This window comes from Somniosus microcephalus, unplaced genomic scaffold (assembly GCF_052327205.1).
Source record: "Somniosus microcephalus isolate GS21.2 unplaced genomic scaffold, FLI_Smic_1.0 scaffold13, whole genome shotgun sequence".
Taxonomy (NCBI): Eukaryota; Metazoa; Chordata; class Chondrichthyes; order Squaliformes; family Somniosidae; genus Somniosus; species Somniosus microcephalus.
The window spans coordinates 234646-252506 of record NW_028225200.1 but is presented as its reverse complement, the minus strand read 5'-3'; the positions used below and the strand labels follow the sequence as shown (position 1 = coordinate 252506).

The 17861-nt window shown below is 48.3% G+C and overlaps 1 protein-coding gene across 2 annotated transcripts in view; it reads right to left on the bottom strand.

Moving 5' to 3' along the window:
* The window catches only part of LOC147083933 (uncharacterized), a 54347-nt gene extending 41151 nt beyond the window's left edge, over positions 1-13196 (bottom strand). For both annotated transcript variants that reach the window (XM_085980023.1, XM_085980022.1), the window contains exon 1: positions 12893-13196. The gene's annotated coding sequence lies outside the window, so the exon portion shown is untranslated. The remainder of the gene's footprint in view (positions 1-12892) is intronic.
* Between the last annotated feature and the right edge of the window lie 4665 nt (positions 13197-17861).

Genomic DNA, 17861 nt, shown 5'->3' with positions numbered 1-17861 from the left:
ATTTCCCTTGTTAGCCACGGTTGAGTCACCTTTTTTGTTTTATTTTTATGCCAAACTGGGATGAACAAATTCTGTAGTTCATCCATGCGGTCTTTGAATGTTTGCCATTGCCGATCCACCGTCAACCCTTTTTGTGACATTCCCCAATCAATCCTACCCAACTCGCTCCTCAGACCATCGTAGTTTCCTTTATTTAAATTTAGGACCCTAGTCTCTGAGTCAACAACTTCATTCTCCATCTTAATGAAGAATTCGATCATATTATGATCACTCCGACCCAAGGGGCCTCGTACAACAAGATTGCTAATTAATCCTTTCTCGTTACATAATACCCAGTCTAAGATGGCCTGATCTCTGGTTGGTTCCTCGACATATTGGTCCAGGAAACCATCCCGTAAACACTCCAGGAATTCCTCCTCCACAGTAGAGGACATGAGGGGGGGGGGGAAGGGAGTCCCTTTAAATGTGGAGGCGGTGGGTGTCCCTTTAAATGTGGAGGGGGTGGGTGTCCCTTTAAATGTGGAGAGGCGGGGCCGCGCATGCTCATTCGGCCCCCTCACCACAACACGAAGCTGCCAGTGCGCCTGCCGGGGCCTCCGGGGAGCAGACGGAAGCCCGGATCTGGGGAAGAGGCGGAATCAGCGGCCGGGTAAAGTAAAGTGTTGGGGAATCGATTTAAATCGAGGTGAGGGGGGGGAGCGGAGAGCGAGATTATAAAGTAAAATATGAGAAAAACCAAACCTGAGACTCGGGCGGGCCGGATCTCCGCAGACGCCGAACGGAGCCGATTGAACCGCGCGGGATGGCTGAGTGAGCCAGAGCAATGTGATTCTGACTGACAGGAGCGCTGACCAATAGCAACAGGGCTGAGCTGGGAGGACTGAACTGGACGGCCTGGTCCTCCAACCAATGGCAGCGCGGCAAGGGGGCGGGGCCTCCTCTCCAGCTCAGGTGCGCTGGGGCCGATTGTGACGCGCTGTCCCCAGGTGAGAGCAGCTCAGTCAGCACAGAGCTGGGGCTGGAATCTGGGAGAGGGGCCGCAGGCAGCGGGCCTGGCAAAGGGGCACAAGCTTCACAATACAAGCTGCTTTCAAATGCACAATTGTTTCCTACAGACAGCCTTGGTCACTCTGCAAAAAAAACTGTAACAATTCATCATAACTCCCCTGCTTTAGGAGAGGCGTAGAGTGCAAAAGCAAGGACTACTTGCATGCCAAACAACGGAAGCAACATGCGATAGACAGAGCTAAGCGATCTCACAACCATCGGATCAAATCAAAGCTCTGCAGTCCTGCCACATCCAGTCGTGAGTGGTGGTGGACAATTAAACAGTTAACAGGAGGAGGCTCCAAAAATATCCCCATCCTCAATGATGGTGGAGCCCAGCACGTGAGTGCAAAAGACAAGGCTGAAGCATTTGCAACTATCTTCAGCCAGAAGTGCAGAGTGGATGATCCATCTCGGCCTCCTCCTGAGGTCCCCAGCATCACAGATGCCAGTCTTCAGCCCATTCAATTCACTCCACGTGATGTCAAGAAACGGCTGAAGACACTGGATACTGCAAAGGCTATGGGCCCTGACAACATTCTGGCAATAGTACTGAAGACTTGTGCTCCAGAACTAGCTGCGCCCCTAGCCAAGCTGTTCCAGTACAGCTACAACACTGGCATCTACCCGGCAATGTGGAAAATTGCCCAAGTATGTACTGTCTACAAAAAGCAGGACAAATCCGACCCGGCCAATTACCGTCCCATCAGTCTACTCTCAATCATCAGCAAAGTGATGGAAGGTGTCGTCGACAGTGCTATCAAGCGGCACTTACTCAGCAATAACCTGCTAACTGACGCCCAGTTTGGGTTCCGCCAGGGCCACTCAGCTCCTGACCTCATTACAGCCTTGGTCCAAACATGGACAAAAGAGCTGAACTCAAGAGGTGAGATGAGAGTGACTGCCCTTGACAACAAGGCAGCATTTGATCGAGTGTGGCATCAAGGAGCCCTAGCAAAACTGAAGTCAATGGGAATCAAGGGAAAAACTCTCCATTGGTTGGAATCATACCTAGCACAAAGGAAGTTGGCTGTGGTTGTTGGAGTTCATTCATCTCAATCACATGACATCACTGCAGGAGTTCCTCAGGGCAGTGTCCTAGGCCCAACCATCTTCAGCTGTTTCATCAATGACCTTCCCTCCATCATAAGGTCAGAAGTGGGGATGTTCGCTGATGATTGCACACTGTTCAGCACCATTCGAGACTCGTCAGATACTGACGCAGTCCGTGTCCATATGCAGCAAGACCTGGACAACATTCAGACTTGGGCTGACAAGTGGCAAGTGACATTCGCACCACACAAGAGCCAGGCAATGACCATCTCCAACAAGCGAGACTAACCATCTCCCCTTGACATTCAATGGCATTACCATCGCTGAATCCCCCACTATCAACATCCTGGGGGTTACCATTGATCAGAAACTGAACTGGACCAGCCATATAAATACTGTGGCAACAAGAGCAGGCCAGAGGCTGGGAATTCTGCAGCGAGTGTCTCACCTCCTGACTCCACAAAGCCTTTCCACCATCTACAAGGCACAAGTCAGGAGTGTGATGGAATACTCTCCACTTGCCTGGTTGAGTGCAGCTCCAACAACACTCAAGAAGCTCGACACCATTCAGGATAAAGCAGCCCGCTTGATTGGCACTTCGTCCACCACCTTCAACATTCACTCCCTCCACCACCGGCGCACTGTGGCTGCAGTGTGTACCATCTACAAGATGCACTGCAGCAACTCGCCAAAGCTCCTTTAACAGCACCTTCCAAACTCGCGACCTCTACCACTTCGAAGGACAAGGGCAGCAGACACATGGGAACATCACCACCTACAAGTTCCCCTCCAAGCCACACACCATCCTGACTTGGACCTGTATCGCCGTTCCTTCACTGTCGCTGGGACAAAATCCTGGAACTCCCTTCCTAACAGCATTGTGGGTGTACTTACACCATATGGACTGCAGCGGTTCAAGAAGGCGGCTCACCACCATCTTCTCAAGGACAATTAGGGATGGGCACTAAATGCAGGCCTAGCCAGCGACGCCCACATCCCATCAATGAATTTAAAAAAAAGATTGGGTCGATTGGACTTGTACTCGCTGGAGTTTAGAAGAATGAGAGGTGATCTCATTGAAACTTATAAAATTCTAACAGGACTCGACAGACTAGATGCAGGAAGGATGTTCCCGATGGTCGGGGAGTCCAGAACCAGGGGAAACAGTCTCAGGATAAAGGGTAGGCCATTTAGGACAGAAATGAGGAGGAATTTCTTCACCCAGAGAGTGGTGAACCTGTGGCATTCTCTACCACAGAAGGCGGTGGAGGCCAGTTCATTAAATATATTCAAGAGGGAGTTGGATATATTTCTTAAGGCTAAAGGGATCAAGGGGTATGGGGAGAAAGCAGGGACAGGGTACTGAATTTGGATGATCAGCCATGATCGCATTGAATGGCGGAGCAGGCTCGAGGGGCCGAATGGCCTACTCCTGCTCCTATCTTCTATGTTTCTATGTAGTGAATTCCACAGGTTCACCACTACTCTGGGTGAAGAAATTCCTCCTCATCTCTGTCCTAAATGGCTTACTCCTTATCCTTAGACTGTGACCCCTGGTTCTGCACTCCCCCACCATCGGGAACATCCTTTCTGCATCTAATCTGTCTAGTCCTGTTAGAATTTCATAAGTTTCAATGAGATCCCCTCTCATTCTTCTAAACTCCAGCGAGTATAAGCCCAATCAACCCAATCTCTCCTCATACATCATTCCTGCCATCCCAGGTATCAGCCTGGTGAATCTTCGCTGCACTCCCTCCATGGCAAGAACATCCTTCCTCAGATAAGGTGACCAAAACTGCACACAATACTCAAGCTGTGGTCTCACCAAGGCCCTGTACAACTGCAGCGAGACATCCTTGTTCCTGTACTCAAACCCTCTCGCTACAAAGGCCAACATACCATTTGCCTTCTTAACCGCCTGCTGCACCTGCATGCTTACCTTCAGCGACTGGTGCACAAGGACACCCAGGTCTCATTGTACTTCCCCTTCTCCCAATCTATTGCTATTCAGATAATAATCTGCCTTCCTCTTTTTGCCACCAAAGTGGATAACCTCACATTTATCCATATTATACTGCATCTGCCATGCTTCTGCCCAATCACCCAACCTGTCCAAATCATACTGGAGTTTCTCGGCATCCTCCTCACAGCACATCACTCTCTGGGTGAAGAAATTCCTTCTCATCTCTGTCCTAAATGGCTTACCCCTTATCCTTAGACTGTGAGCCCTGGTTTTGGACTCCCCGACCATCGAGATCCCCTCGTGGTGTCGACTGACCGCGGCGTGTCAGCCAATGAGGTGCAGGAATGGGCAGAACCAGGGGCCAGGACTGACAGCAAGCAGGAACTAACTCAATTAAATACCTGCAGCCCAAAAAATAACTTTTATTTCGTCAGCCAAAAAACAGCAAAGCAAATAAGGTTTGCTGAGTCTGCAAAGCCTATTTTAAAGAATTCTAGAGCGATATCGCTGATCGGTGCTCGGACCCCAGCTATTCACAGTATATATTAATGATCTAGACGAGGGAACTAGATGTAATATCTCCAAGTTTGCAGACAACACAAAGCTGGGTGGGCGTGTGTGTTGGCCTTCGTAGCGAGAGGGTTCAAGTACAGGAACAAGGAAGTCTCGCTGCAGTTGTACAGGGCCTTGGTGAGACCACACCTTGAGTATTGTGTGCAGTTTTGGTCGCTTTATCTGAGGAAGGATGTTCTTGCCATGGAGGGAGTGCAGCGAAGATTCACCAGACTGATACCTGGGATGGCAGGAATGACGTATGAGGAGAGATTGGGTCGATTGGGCTTATATTCGCTGGAGTTTAGAAGAATGAGAGGGGATCTTACTGAAACTTATAAAATTCTAACAGGACTGGACAGACTAGATGCAGGAAGGGTGTTCCCGATGGTCAGGGAGTCCAGAACCAGGGGTCACAGTCTAAGGATAAGGGGTAAGCCATTTAGGACTGAGATGAGGAGGAATTTCTTCACCCAGAGAGTGGTGAACCTGTGGAATTCTCTGCCACACAAGGCAGTTGAGGCCAATTCATTAAATATATTCAAGAAGGAGTTGGATATATTTCTGAAGGCTAAAGGGATCAAGGGATATGGGGAGAAGGCAGGGACCGGGTACTGAATTTGGATGATCAGCCATGATCTCATTAAAGGGCTGAATGGCCTACTCCTGTTCCTATCTTCTATGTTTTTATGATCACTACCCCCACAATGCTCTCCCACTGATACCCCTTCCACCTGCCCGGCTAAGGTTAAGGGGAGATCTGATAGAGGGGGTCAAAACCAGGAAGGGTTTGGATCGAGTAAATAAGGAGAAACTGTTTCCAGTGGCTGGAGGGTCGGTAACCAGAGGACACAGATTTCAGGCAAAAGAACCAGAGGCGACATGAGGAAACAGATTGTAAACACAGCCAGTTATGATCTGGAACGCGCTGCCTGGAAGGGCGGTGTAAGCAGATTCAATCGTAACTTTCATAAAGAAGTGGGTAAATACTTGAAGGGGAGACATTTACAGGGCGAGGGGGAAAGAGCAGGGGGGAGTGGGACTAATCGCAGAGCTCGACCAAAGAGCCGGCACAGGCACGGTGGGCCGAATGGCCTCCTTCTGTGCTGTTTCATTCGATGGTTCCGTCCCCATAATGAGACCTTCTCAGCCCCGGTGTCCTCCTGGTGGGTGGTGAATCTTTGGAATTCTCTGCCCCAGAGGGCTGTGGAGGCTCAGTCATTGAGTATAATCAAGGCTGAGATCGATAGATTTTTGGACTCATGGGGAAATCGAGGGGTATGGGGATCGGGCGGGAAGGTGGAGATGAGGTAGAAGATCAGCCATGATCTTATTGAATGGCGGAGCAGGCTCGAAGGGCCGAATGGCGTGCTCCTGCTTCTTATAGAGTTATACAGCACAGAAAGAGGCCCTTCGGCCCATCGCGTCTGCGCCGGCCATCCAGCCCTGTCTATTCTAATCCCATTTTCCAGCACTGGGTCCGTAGCCTTGTATGCTATGGCGGTTCAAGTGCTCATCTAAATGCTTCTTGAATGTTGAGAGGGTTCCTGCCTCTACCACCCTTTCAGGCAGTGAGTCCCAGATTCCAACCACCCTCTGGGTGAAAAAGTCTTTCCTCAAATCCCCTCTAAACCTCCTGCCCCTTATCTTGAAACTATCCCCCTGGTTATTGACCCCTCTACTAAGGGGAAAAGTTCCTTTCTATTTACCCTATCTATGCCCCTCATAATTTTGTACACCTCAATCAGGTCCCCCCTCAGCCTTCTCTGCTCCAAGTAAAACAACCCCAGCCTGTCCAGTCTCTCTTCATAGCTGAAGCGCTCCAGCCCAGGTAACATCCTGGTGAATCTCCTCTGCACCCTCTCCAATGCAATCACATCCTTCCTATAGTGTGGCGACCAGAACTGCACACAGTATTCCAGCTGTGGCCTAACCAGCATTTTGTACAGCTCCATCATAACCTCCCTGCTCTTATATTCTATGCCTCGGCTAATGAAGGCAAGTATCCCATATGCCTTTTTAACCACCTTATCCACCTATTGTGCTGCCTTCAGGGATCTATGTACATGCACACCAAGGTCCCTCTGATCCTCTGTCTTTCCTAGGGTCTTACCATTCATTGTGTATTCCCTTGCCTTGTTAGTCCCTCCAAAATGCATCACCTCACACTTTTCAGGGTTAAATTCCATTTGCCACTGTTCCGCCCATCTGACCAACCCATCTATATCGTCCTGCAGACTGAGGCTACCCTCCTCGCTATTTACCACCCCACCAATTTTCGTGTCATCTGCAAACTTACTGATCATACCTTTTACATTCACATCCAAATCATTAATGTAGACCACAAACAGCAAGGGACCCAGCACCGATCCCTGCGGTACCCCACTGGACACAGGCTTCCAGTCACAAAAACAACCTTCGACCATCACCCTCTGCCTTCTGCCACTAAGCCAGTTTTGGATCCAATGTGCCAAGGCACCCTGGATCCCATGGGCTCTTACCTTCTTGACCAGTCTCCTGTGTGGGACTTTATCGAAAGCCTTACTAAAATCCATGTATACCACATCCACTGCACTACCCTCATCCACACACCTAGTCACCCCCTCGAAAAATTCAATCAAATTGGTTAGACATGATCTTCCCTTGACAAAGCCATGCTGACTATCCCTGATTAATCCTTGCCTCTCCAAGTGGAGACTAATTCTGTCCCTCAGAATTTTTTCTAATAATTTCCCAACCATTGATGTTAGGCTCACTGGCCTGTAATTCCCTGGTTTATCCCTGCTACCCTTCTTGAATAATGGTACTACGTTAGCTGTTCTCCAGTCCTCTGGCTCATCCCCTGTGGCCAGAGAGGTTTTGAAAATTTGTGTCAGAGCCCCTGCAATCTCCTTTGCCTCACACAGCAGCCTGGGATACATTTCATCCGGGCCTGGGGATTTATCCAGTTTAAAGCCTGCTAAAACCGCTCGTACCTCCTCCCTCTCGATGCTAATATGTTCAAGTATATCACAGTCCCCCTGCCCGATTACTATGTCTACATCGTCCTTCTCCATAGTGAACACAGATGCAAAAAATTCATTTAAAACCCCACCTACATCTTCTGGCTCCACACAGATTGCCACTTTGGTCCCTAATGGGCCCTACTCTTTCCCTAGTTATCCTCTTGCCCTTAATATACTTATAAAATGCCTTAGGATTTTTCTTTATTTTGCTCGCCAGTGTTATTTCATGGCCCCTCCTCGCTCTCCTAATTTCTTTTTTAAGTATTCCCCCTGCACTTTTTAAACTCCTCTAGGGCTTCCTCTGTCTTTAGTCCTTTGTATCTGCCAAAAGTCCCCCTTTTTTTCCTAATCCATTCTCATATATCCCTTGACATCCAGGGTTCCCTGGGCTTGTTGGTCCCACCCTTGACCTTTACGGGAACATGTTGCCATTGTACTCTCTCTATTTCCTTTCTGAAAGACTCCCACTGCTCTGATGTGGATTTTCCTACAAGTAGCTGATCCCAGTCCACTTTGGCCAGATCCTGCCTTATCATATTAAAATCGGCCTTCCCCCAATTTAGAACCTTTATTTCCGGTCCATCTCTGTCCTTTTCCATGACTACCTTAAATCTCACTGAATTATGGTCACTGTCACCAAAGTGCTCACCTACTAACACTTCTACCACTTGCCCGGCCACATTCCCTAGAATTAGGTCCAGTACCGCCCCCTCTCTTGTAGGACTTTCTACATGCTGGCTCAAAAAGCTCTCCTGGATGCACTTTAAGAATTCTGCACCCTCTAAGCGTTTCACACTCTGACTATCCCAGTTAATATTGGGGAAGTTGAAATCCCCCACTATTATTACCCTATTATTTGCACATTTCTCTGAGATTTGCCTACATATCTGTTCCTCTATCTCCCCCTGACTGTTTGGGGGCCTATAGTACACTCCCAGCAAAGTTCTTGCCCCCTTTTTGTTTTTATGATCTTAAAAAAGCTGTTTGCTATAGCCTGCTGCCCCATGACAAATACACAGAGGATTTCAGTTACGTGGAGAGGCTGGAGAAGCTGGGATTGTTCTCCTTGGAGCAGAGAAGGTGCAGCGGAGATTTAATAGAGGTGTTCAAAACATGAAGGGTTTTGATAGAGTAAATAGGAGCATGGGAACAGGAGGAGGCCATTCAGCCCCTCCGGCCTGTTCCGCCATTCAATGAGATCATGGCCGATCTGTGTCTTAACTCCACCCACCTGCCTTGGCTCCATATCCCTTTGCTCCCTTGTCTAGCAAAAATCTATCGCTCTGGGATTTAAAATGATTAATTGAGCTGGCATCGACTGCTTTCTGTGGGAGAGGGTTCCACACTTCTACCACCCTTTGTGTGAAGAAGTGTTTCCCAACTTCTCTCCTGAGTGGCCTGGCTCTGGTTTTAAGGTGATGTCCCCTTGTCCTCGACTGCCCCACTGGCGGAAAAAGTTTCTCTCTGTCTACTCTACCAATTCCTTTCAAAATCCTAAAATCCTCAATCACTCCTTAACCTTCTAGATTCCAGGGAACACAAGCCTAGTTTATGTAATCTCTCCTCATAATCTAACCCTTGAAGCCCGGGTAACATTCTGGTCAATCTGTGCTGCACTCCTTCCAAGGCCAATATATCCTTTCTGAGGTGCGGTGCCCAGAACTGTACACAGTGCTCCAGGGAGTTCCTGGGAGTTAATGTGCGTAGCTCCCTGAAGGTGGTGGGACATATTGAGAGAGTGGTTAACAAAGCATGTGGGATCTTGGGCTTCATAAATAGAGGTATTGAGTACAAAAGTAGAGAAGTTATGCTGAACCTTTATAAAGCGCTGGTTAGGCCACAACTGGAGTATTGCGTCCAGTTCTGGTCACCACACTTTAGGAAGGATGTGAAGGCCCTTGAGAGGGTGCAGAGGAGATTTACCAGAATGGTTCCGGGAATGGGGGATCTTAGCTACAAGGACAGGTTGGAGAAGCTGGATTTGTTTTCATTAGAGCAAAGGAGGTTGGGGGCTGGTTTGATAGAGGTGTACAAGATTATGACGGGTTTGGATAGGCTAGACGGGGAAAGGCTGTTCCCACTAGTTGATGGTACAAGGACTAGGGGACACAGATTTAAGGTTTTGGGCAAGAGATACAGGGGGGATGTGAGGAAAAACTTTTTTACGCAGCGAGTGGTGATGACCTGGAACTCGCTGCCGACGGAAGTGGTGGAAGCGGAGACACTCAATGTTTTCAAGGGGAGACTGGATAGGCACTTGAGGGAAATAAACTTGCAGGGCTACGGGGATAGAGCGGGGGAATGGGACTGACTGGATTGTTCTACAGAGAGCCGGCTCGGACTCGATGGGCCGAATGGCCTTCTGTGCCGTTATGACTCTCTGGGGTCTAACCAGGGCTTTGTATAGCTGTAGCTTATAAGGAGAAACTGTTTCCAGTGGCAGGAGGGTCGGTAACCAGAGGACACAGATATAAGGTCATTGACAAAAGAACCAGAGGCGAGGTGAGGAGAATTTTATTGACGCAGCGAGTTGTTGTGATCTGGAATGCGCTGCCTGAAAGGGCGGTGGAAGCAGAGTCAATAATAACGTTCACTGGGGAATTGGATAAATACTTGAAGGGGAAACATTTTCAGGGCTATGGGGAAAGAGCAGGGGAGTGGGACTAAATGGAGAGCTCTTTCAAAGAGCCGGCACAGGCACGATGGGCTGAATGGCCTCCTTCTGTGCTGTATGATTCTATGAGCCAGTCCTAGAGTGGAGTGGTGCCCGCAGGGATCGCTTGGCAGGAAATTGGGAGGAGGTGGTTCACACGCAGACAGCACCTGATTTCGAGACGCTGTCCTTTTAAAATTGGTCCTCCACAGGCAAGGAGGGACTCGGACCCTTTAATTAAAATCACATTGAAAAGGAGAGTCCCTGTCCCTTTAAGAGCCCTCCGCCCACCACTCCCGCCTTTTTCGTAAAGTCTTTGAAATTAATAATAAAAGTTCATGCAGAAAAAATGTGTGTGTGTGTGTCTGACTGTATTTTAGTGAGTATCTGTGTCTGTGTGTCTGTCTGACTGTATGTGTGTGTGTGTCTGTGTAGAATAGCATCATAGAATGATACAGCACAGAAGGAGGCCATTCGGCCCATCGTGCCTGTGCCGGCTCTTTGAAAGAGCGATCCAATTAATCCCACTCCCCTTGCTCTTTCCCCAAAGCCCTGTAAATGTTTTCCCTTCAAGTATTTATCTCAATCTCTTTTGAATTATAATATCGAATCTGCTTCCACCGCCCTTTCAGGCAGCGCATTCCAGATCACAACAACTTGGTGTAAAAATCTGTTTCCTCATGTCACCTCTGGTTCTTTTGCCAATCGCCTTAAATCTGGTTTCTGTCCCTTCAGCCATTGGAAACGGTTTCTCCTTATTTACTCTCTCAAAATCCATCCTGATTTTGAACAACTCTGTCAAATCTCCTCTTAATCTTCTTTGCTTAAGGAGAACAACCCCAGCTTCTCCCGTCTCTCCACGTAACTCAAGTCCCTCATCCCTGGTCCCATTCTCGTAAATTTCTTCTGCACCCTCTCTTAGGCCTTGACATCCTTCCTAAAGTGTGGTGCCCAGCGGAAGCCTAGCCAGTGTTTTATAAAGGCTTAGCATAACCTGCTTGCTTTTGTACTCTATTCCTCTATTAATAAAGTCAAGGATCCTGTATGCTTTTTTTAACAGCCTTCTCAACTTGTCCTGCCACCTTCTAAGATTTGTGTACATACACCCCGAGGCCTCTCTGTTCCTGCAGCCTCTTTAAAACTGGGCCATTTAGTTTATATTGCCTCTCCTCATTCTTCCTACCAAAATGAATCACTTCACACTTCTCTACATTAAATTTAATCTGCCACGTTTCTGCCCATTTCACCAGTCTGGCTACATCCTCCTGAAGTCTGTTACTATCCTCATTGTTTGCTACATTTCTGAGTTTCGTGTCGTCTGTAAATTTTGCCCTGGATCCCCAAGTCCAGGTCATTGATATATATCAAAAAAAGCAGTGGTCCGAATCAATGTTCACGTTAAGTTGCACGGCCACGCAGCGGTCTGGAGGTCCCGCGCAGCCGGCTCACCGCCCTATAAATGGAATAAACGCGCATGCGCGGAAATTTGAATGGGCCGTGCAGCCCGTTAAAGGGGCCACGCACCTCAAAAAAGAGGGAACATTGATCCTAATACCGACCCCTGGGGAACATCACTGTTTACCTCCCTCCAGTCTGAAAAGCAACCGTTCACCACTACTCTCTGCTTTCTGTCAATTCAATTCAAATCGCTTTATTGGCATGATGACAAGGTACATCTTATGTTGCCAAAGCATCGAAAAACATTCATGGTTGTACACAAAAATACAGATCTATCCATACAGTGTATAAACAGATATATCCCTGAGTGTATAAATATACATTCATATAATTTGTATATACTCTTTTTTTTATATTTAGTGGTTGTCCCTCTGTTTATGGCAAGCTGTAACATAGTGTGCCGCTAAGGTTACACAATTTCTCTCTTCCCCTAGTAGGCATGGGAGTTTTTGGTCGTCATTCAAATTTCTGAATTCCGGGCATATTTTTGTGAATTTTGGGTAGAAATTCTCCCTTATGCCCTGATATTTTCTACAAGCTGTGAGGAAGTGCATCTCTGTCTCCACCACTCCCTGACTGCAGTGAGAGCATATCCTGTCCTCTCTTGGTAGCCGGGTCTGCCTGTGTCTACCTTTTTCGATCGCCAGGCTATGTTCACTAAGTCTGTACATTGTCAAGGTTTTTCTCAGTTTGCTATCCTTTACCATGGTCAGTTAATCAGCCATGTTGTATTGTCTGTTTAGGGCCAAGTAGCAATCGAGTTTGTTTTGGGTTTTTGTTGTTTCTGCCCAATATGACAGCTATTTTTCCTTTTGCTTAGCGACGATTCCCTTGGCAGAGAATTGGGAGGGGGCGAGTGCAAACAGCACCTGATTTCTCGCCAAGCACTCACGGGAGCAGGGGATTTGCTCTCATTTAAATGTCAGTCTCTTAAATATACATTATTATAAAAAGGGAGATGCTGTCCCTTTAAAATCGGTCATCCACGGGGACGCGGTCCCTTTAATGAAAATCTCATAGAAAAAGAGAGCGCCTGTCCCTTTAAGAGAACCCCCACCACGTCCATATTTCTCTTAATAAAGGGCTTGAAATTAATAATTAAAAACGCAGAAAATTTATATTAAAAAAATTAATTCAGGGAGAAAAAATATTTTTACTCACATTTGCTCCACAGCGTTTCTTGTTTCTGTTTCATCAATTTAAAATCAAACTGCTTTTTTTACGATCAGCCATGATCGCATTGAATGGCGGAGCAGGCTCGAGGGGCCGAATGGCCGACTCCTGCTCCTATCTTCAATGTTTAAAACAAGTATCTTCTGTAAAATAAAATTAGTTTGAGCTGTAAAAGGAACATAAAAAATAAACTTTCCCAGGATCACAGATTCTAACCAGGCCAAAATAACAACAGAGAATGCTGGAAAAACTCAGCAGGTCAGGCAACATCCGTGGAGAGAAATTTACAAAATGGCGGCGGACCGATCGCAGGTCCCGCCTCCTCCTTCGCCGTGATTGGTTGGAGGACCAAAGCCCCTGGGTCGGTGCTCCAGGCTCCGCCTCCTCTCGCTCATTGGTGGAGAGCTCAGTGTCAGTCAGTGCACGCCGGCGACGTCGTGACGTTCCAGAGCGGGCAGTTGGAGCAGGCGGGACATTAAATCAATTTAAATTAAATCTCCCGTCAGCCTCTTCTGTCCCAATCAGCCGGCGCAAGTCCCGCCCCTCTGGCTCCCCGATTGGTTGGAGGACCCGCCGCCGGCTCGCTCCTCCAGCCCCGCCCCGCTCGCTCCCTATTGGTCGGAAGCTCCCGTCAATCAGGCCCTGGGCCAGGGTCCTATCTTCTATGTACTTTCAGTGATGACTTTTATAAACTGGTTTTACAGGAAATTAGAAGAGGAGGGGAGAGATTTGAAGACACTCGGTCGCTTTGTGACTCTAAAGTTGCAGCTGACCCCGCGCATGCGCCCCATGGCCCCGCCCTCTCCTGCTCCACAGGCGCCCGGCCCGCACCGCGCATGCTCAAACACCCCCCCCTGGGCCCCTGTCAATCAATCTCCCCCTCTGAACAGGCCCCGCCCCCTCCCACTACGCCGCATGCGCCGCCGGGCCCCGCTCCCGAAGTTGAGCCGCTACCGCGCCTGCGCAGGGCCTCGGATTCTGGGGAAGGCCCGGGCAACCGCGAGAGAACGGGTCACCGGCGGAAAGTGAGTTTTATCAGGGTTTTTTTTAATATAGCGGAGAGAAGCGCGGGCGGGGAGATAAATAAAAAGAAATTGCAAACCGCACCGTCCCGGCACCGAGCGGAGCGAATTGAGCGGCCGCAGCCTCTTGTCTTCTGCAGGGAGCCGGACTGGGGCACGTCATCAACGCCACGGCAGTGACTGACGGGAGCTCCGACCAATAGGGAGAGAGCGGGCGGAATTCGGAGGACTGAGGTGGCGGTGGGTCCTCCAACCAATCAGGGTGCCCGAGGGGCGGGACTTCCGCCGCCTGCTTCTCTCGCTGCTGAGACAAGTGGAATGCAGCAGAGGGCGCTCTTCTGAGTTTGGGGCTCAGGCCTGTTCGTGGAGCAGTGCAGAGGGAACTTTACTCTGCACTGGGCTTTACTCCCTCAGCACTGCACTGGAGGGGCAGCACAGAGTTTTAGACTCCAGTCTCTGGAGTGGGACTTCAACCCACAACCTTCTGACTCAGAGGGGAGAGTGCTGCCGCCTGAGCCACGGCTGACATTCTGTATCTAACCTGTGCTGTACCTGCCCTGGGAGTGTTTGATGGGACAGTGTAGAGGGAGCTTTACTTTGTATCAAACCTGTGCTGTACCTGCCCTGGGAGTGTTTGATGGGACAGTGTAGAGGGAGCTTTACTCTGCATCTAACCCATGCTGTACCTGCCCTGGGAGTGTTTGATGGGACAGTGTCGAGGGAGCTTTACTCTGTATCTAACCCGTGCTGTACCTGCCCTGGGAGTGTTTGATGGGGCAGTGTAGAGGGAGTTTTACTCTGTATCTAACCCGTGCTGTATAGGGGGCAATGGGGGGGGAGGAGCTAAAGACAATTAAAATCACTAAGGAGATGGTACTCAGTAAAATAATGGGACTTAAGGCGGATAAATCCCCCGGACCTGATGGCCTACATCCTAGGGTCTTGAGAGATGTGGCGGTAGGGATTGTGGATGCATTGGTGATTATTTTCCAGAACTCCCTGGACTCAGGAAAGGTCCCGGCAGATTGGAAAACTGCTAATGTAACACCCTTATTTAAGAAGGGAAGTAGACAAAAAGCTGGAAACTATAGAGCAGTTAGCCTAACATCTGTGGTTGGCAAAATGTTGGAGTCCATTATTAAGGAAACCGTAACAGAGCATTTGGATAAACATAATTTAATAGGACAGAGTCAGCATGGTTTTATGAAGGGGAAGTCATGTTTGACAAATTTGCTCGAATTCTTTGAGGATGTAACATACAGGGTGGATAAAGGGGAACCAGTGGATGTAGTATATTTGGACTTCCAAAAGGCATTTGACAAGGTTCCACACAAAAGATTACTGATCAAGATAAGAAATCACGGGATTGGGGGTAATATACTGGCATGGGTGGAAGATTGCCTATCTAACAGAAAACAAAGAGTTGGGATAAATGGTTCATTCTCGGGCTGGCAATCAGTAACTAGTGGTGTTCCGCAGGGGTCAGTGCTGGGACCCCAACTCTTTACAATCTATATTAACGATTTGGAGGAAGGGGCCGAGTGCAACATATCCAAGTTTGCCGACGATACAAAGATGGGAGGGAAAGCAGTGAGTGAGGAGGACATAAAAAACCTGCAAAAGGACATAGACAGGCTAAGTGAGTGGGCAGAGATTTGGCAGATGCAATATAATGCTGGAAAGTGTGAGGTTATGCACTTTGGCAGAAAAAATCAAAGAGCAAGTTATTATCTAAATGGAGAGAAACTGCGAAGTGCTACAGTACAAAGGGATCTGGGGGTCTTGGTGCATGAAACACAAAAAGTTAGTATGCAGGTGCAGCAGGTGATCAGGAAGGCCAATGGAATCTTGGCTTTTATTGTGAGGGGGATGGAGTATAAAAACAGGGAAGTCTTGCTGCAGTTATACAGGGTACTGGCGAGGCCACACCTGGAATACTGTGTGCAGTTTTGGTTTCCATATTTAAGAAAAGATATACTTGCTCTCGAGGCAGTTCAGAGAAGGTTCACTCGGTTGATTCCGGAGATGAGGGGTTTGACTTATGAGGAAAGGTTGAGTAGGTTGGGCCTCTACTCATTGGAGTTCAGAAGAATGAGAGGCGAACTTATCGAAACATATAAGATTGTGAGGGGGCTTGATCGGGTGGATGCGGTGAGGATGTTTCCACTGATGGGTGAGAGTAGAACTAGGGGGCATAATCTAAGAATAAGGGGCTGCCCTTTCCAAACTGAGATGAGGAGAAACTTCTTCACTCAGAGGGTAGTAAATCTATGGAATTTGCTACCCCAGAGAGCTGTGGAAGCTGCAACATTAAATAAATTTAAAATGGAGATAGACAGTTTCCTAGCAGACAAGGGAATTAGGGGTTACGGGGAGAAGGCAGGGAAGTGGACGTGAGTCTCGATTCAGATCAGCCATGATCCTATTGAATGGCGGAGCAGGCCCGAGGGGCCGTATGGCCTACTCCTGCTCCTACTTCTTATGTTCTTATGTTTTTATGTACCTGCCCTCAGGAGCAAATTTGGCTAGGGTAAATAAAATCAGAGAGTTAAATGCGTGGCTCAAAGACTGGTGTGGGAGAAATGGGTTTTGCTTCTTGGGACACTGGCACCAGTACTGGGACAGGAGAGTGCTGTTCCATTGGGACGGACTTCACTTGGCCAGTGCTGGGACTAGAATCCTGGCGAATCGAATAACTAGGGCTGTAGAGAGGGCTTTAAACTAATTAGTCGGGGGGAGGTTTCAAGAGAGCGAAAAATAAAAATGTCAGCGGAGAAGGCAATAGAGCAAGGTAGCAGTGGGGGAATTAAAAACCAGAGCGTGTCAGGAAGGGACAGAATATATCAAGATAAAGGTAAAGTAGTAAAGGGGGTAAAAGCAGGAATAAATTGTCACAAAACATATTTAAAAGTTCTTTATCTGAATGCACGCAGCATTCGTAACAAAATAGACGAGTTGACGGTACAAATAACTACACATGGGTATGATCTGGTGGCCATTGCGGAGACATGGCTGCAGGGTGACCATGACTGGGAACTAAACATCCAGGGGTATTTGACTATTAGGAAGGACAGACAGGAAGGAAAAGGAGGTGGGGTGGCTGTGTTAAAGGATGGAATCACTGCAATAGTGAGAAATGATATTGGGTCAAAGGATCAGGATAGTGAAATGGTTTGGGTGGAAATAAGGAATAATAAGGGGAAAAAGTCACTAGTGGGCGTAGTCTATAGGCCTCCTAACAGTTGCAACTCTATTGGTCGGAGTATAAATCAGGAAATAGTTGGGGCTTGTAATAAGGGAACAGCTATAATCATGGGAGATTTTAACTTTCATATTGACTGGACAAATCAAATTGGGCAGGGCAGCCTTGAGGAAGAGTTCATAGAGTGCATTAGGGACGGGTTCCTTGAGCAGTATGTTACTGAACCAACCAGGGGGCAGGCAATCTTAGATCTGGTCCTGTGTAATGAGACAGGATTAATAAAAAATGTCCTAGTAAAGGATTGTAAGAAGTCACACAACACCAGGTTATAGTCCAACAGTTTTATTTGAAATCTCAAGCTTTCGGAGCGCTGCTCCTTCATCAGGTGAAGTGAAGAGATGCATAAAGTCACAGCTTATATAGTCAGAGAATAATGTCAGATGATTACAGGTAATCTTTCTAACTGCCAGTTATTTCTGGTGGGCTGGGGCCCGATTGTGATGTCATCAGAGGAAGAGGCCCAATCAGGTGGATGGAGGCCGGCCCGGCCTGTGACTGACGGGAGCTCTGACCAATAGGACGAGGGCTGAGATGGGAGGACTGAACTGGGTGGCCTGGTCCTCCAACCAATGGCGGTGCGGCAAGGGGGCGGGGCGGGGCCTCCTCTCCAGCTCAGGTGCACTGGGGCCGATTGTGACGCGCTGTCCCCAGGTGAGAGCAGCTCAGTCAGCAC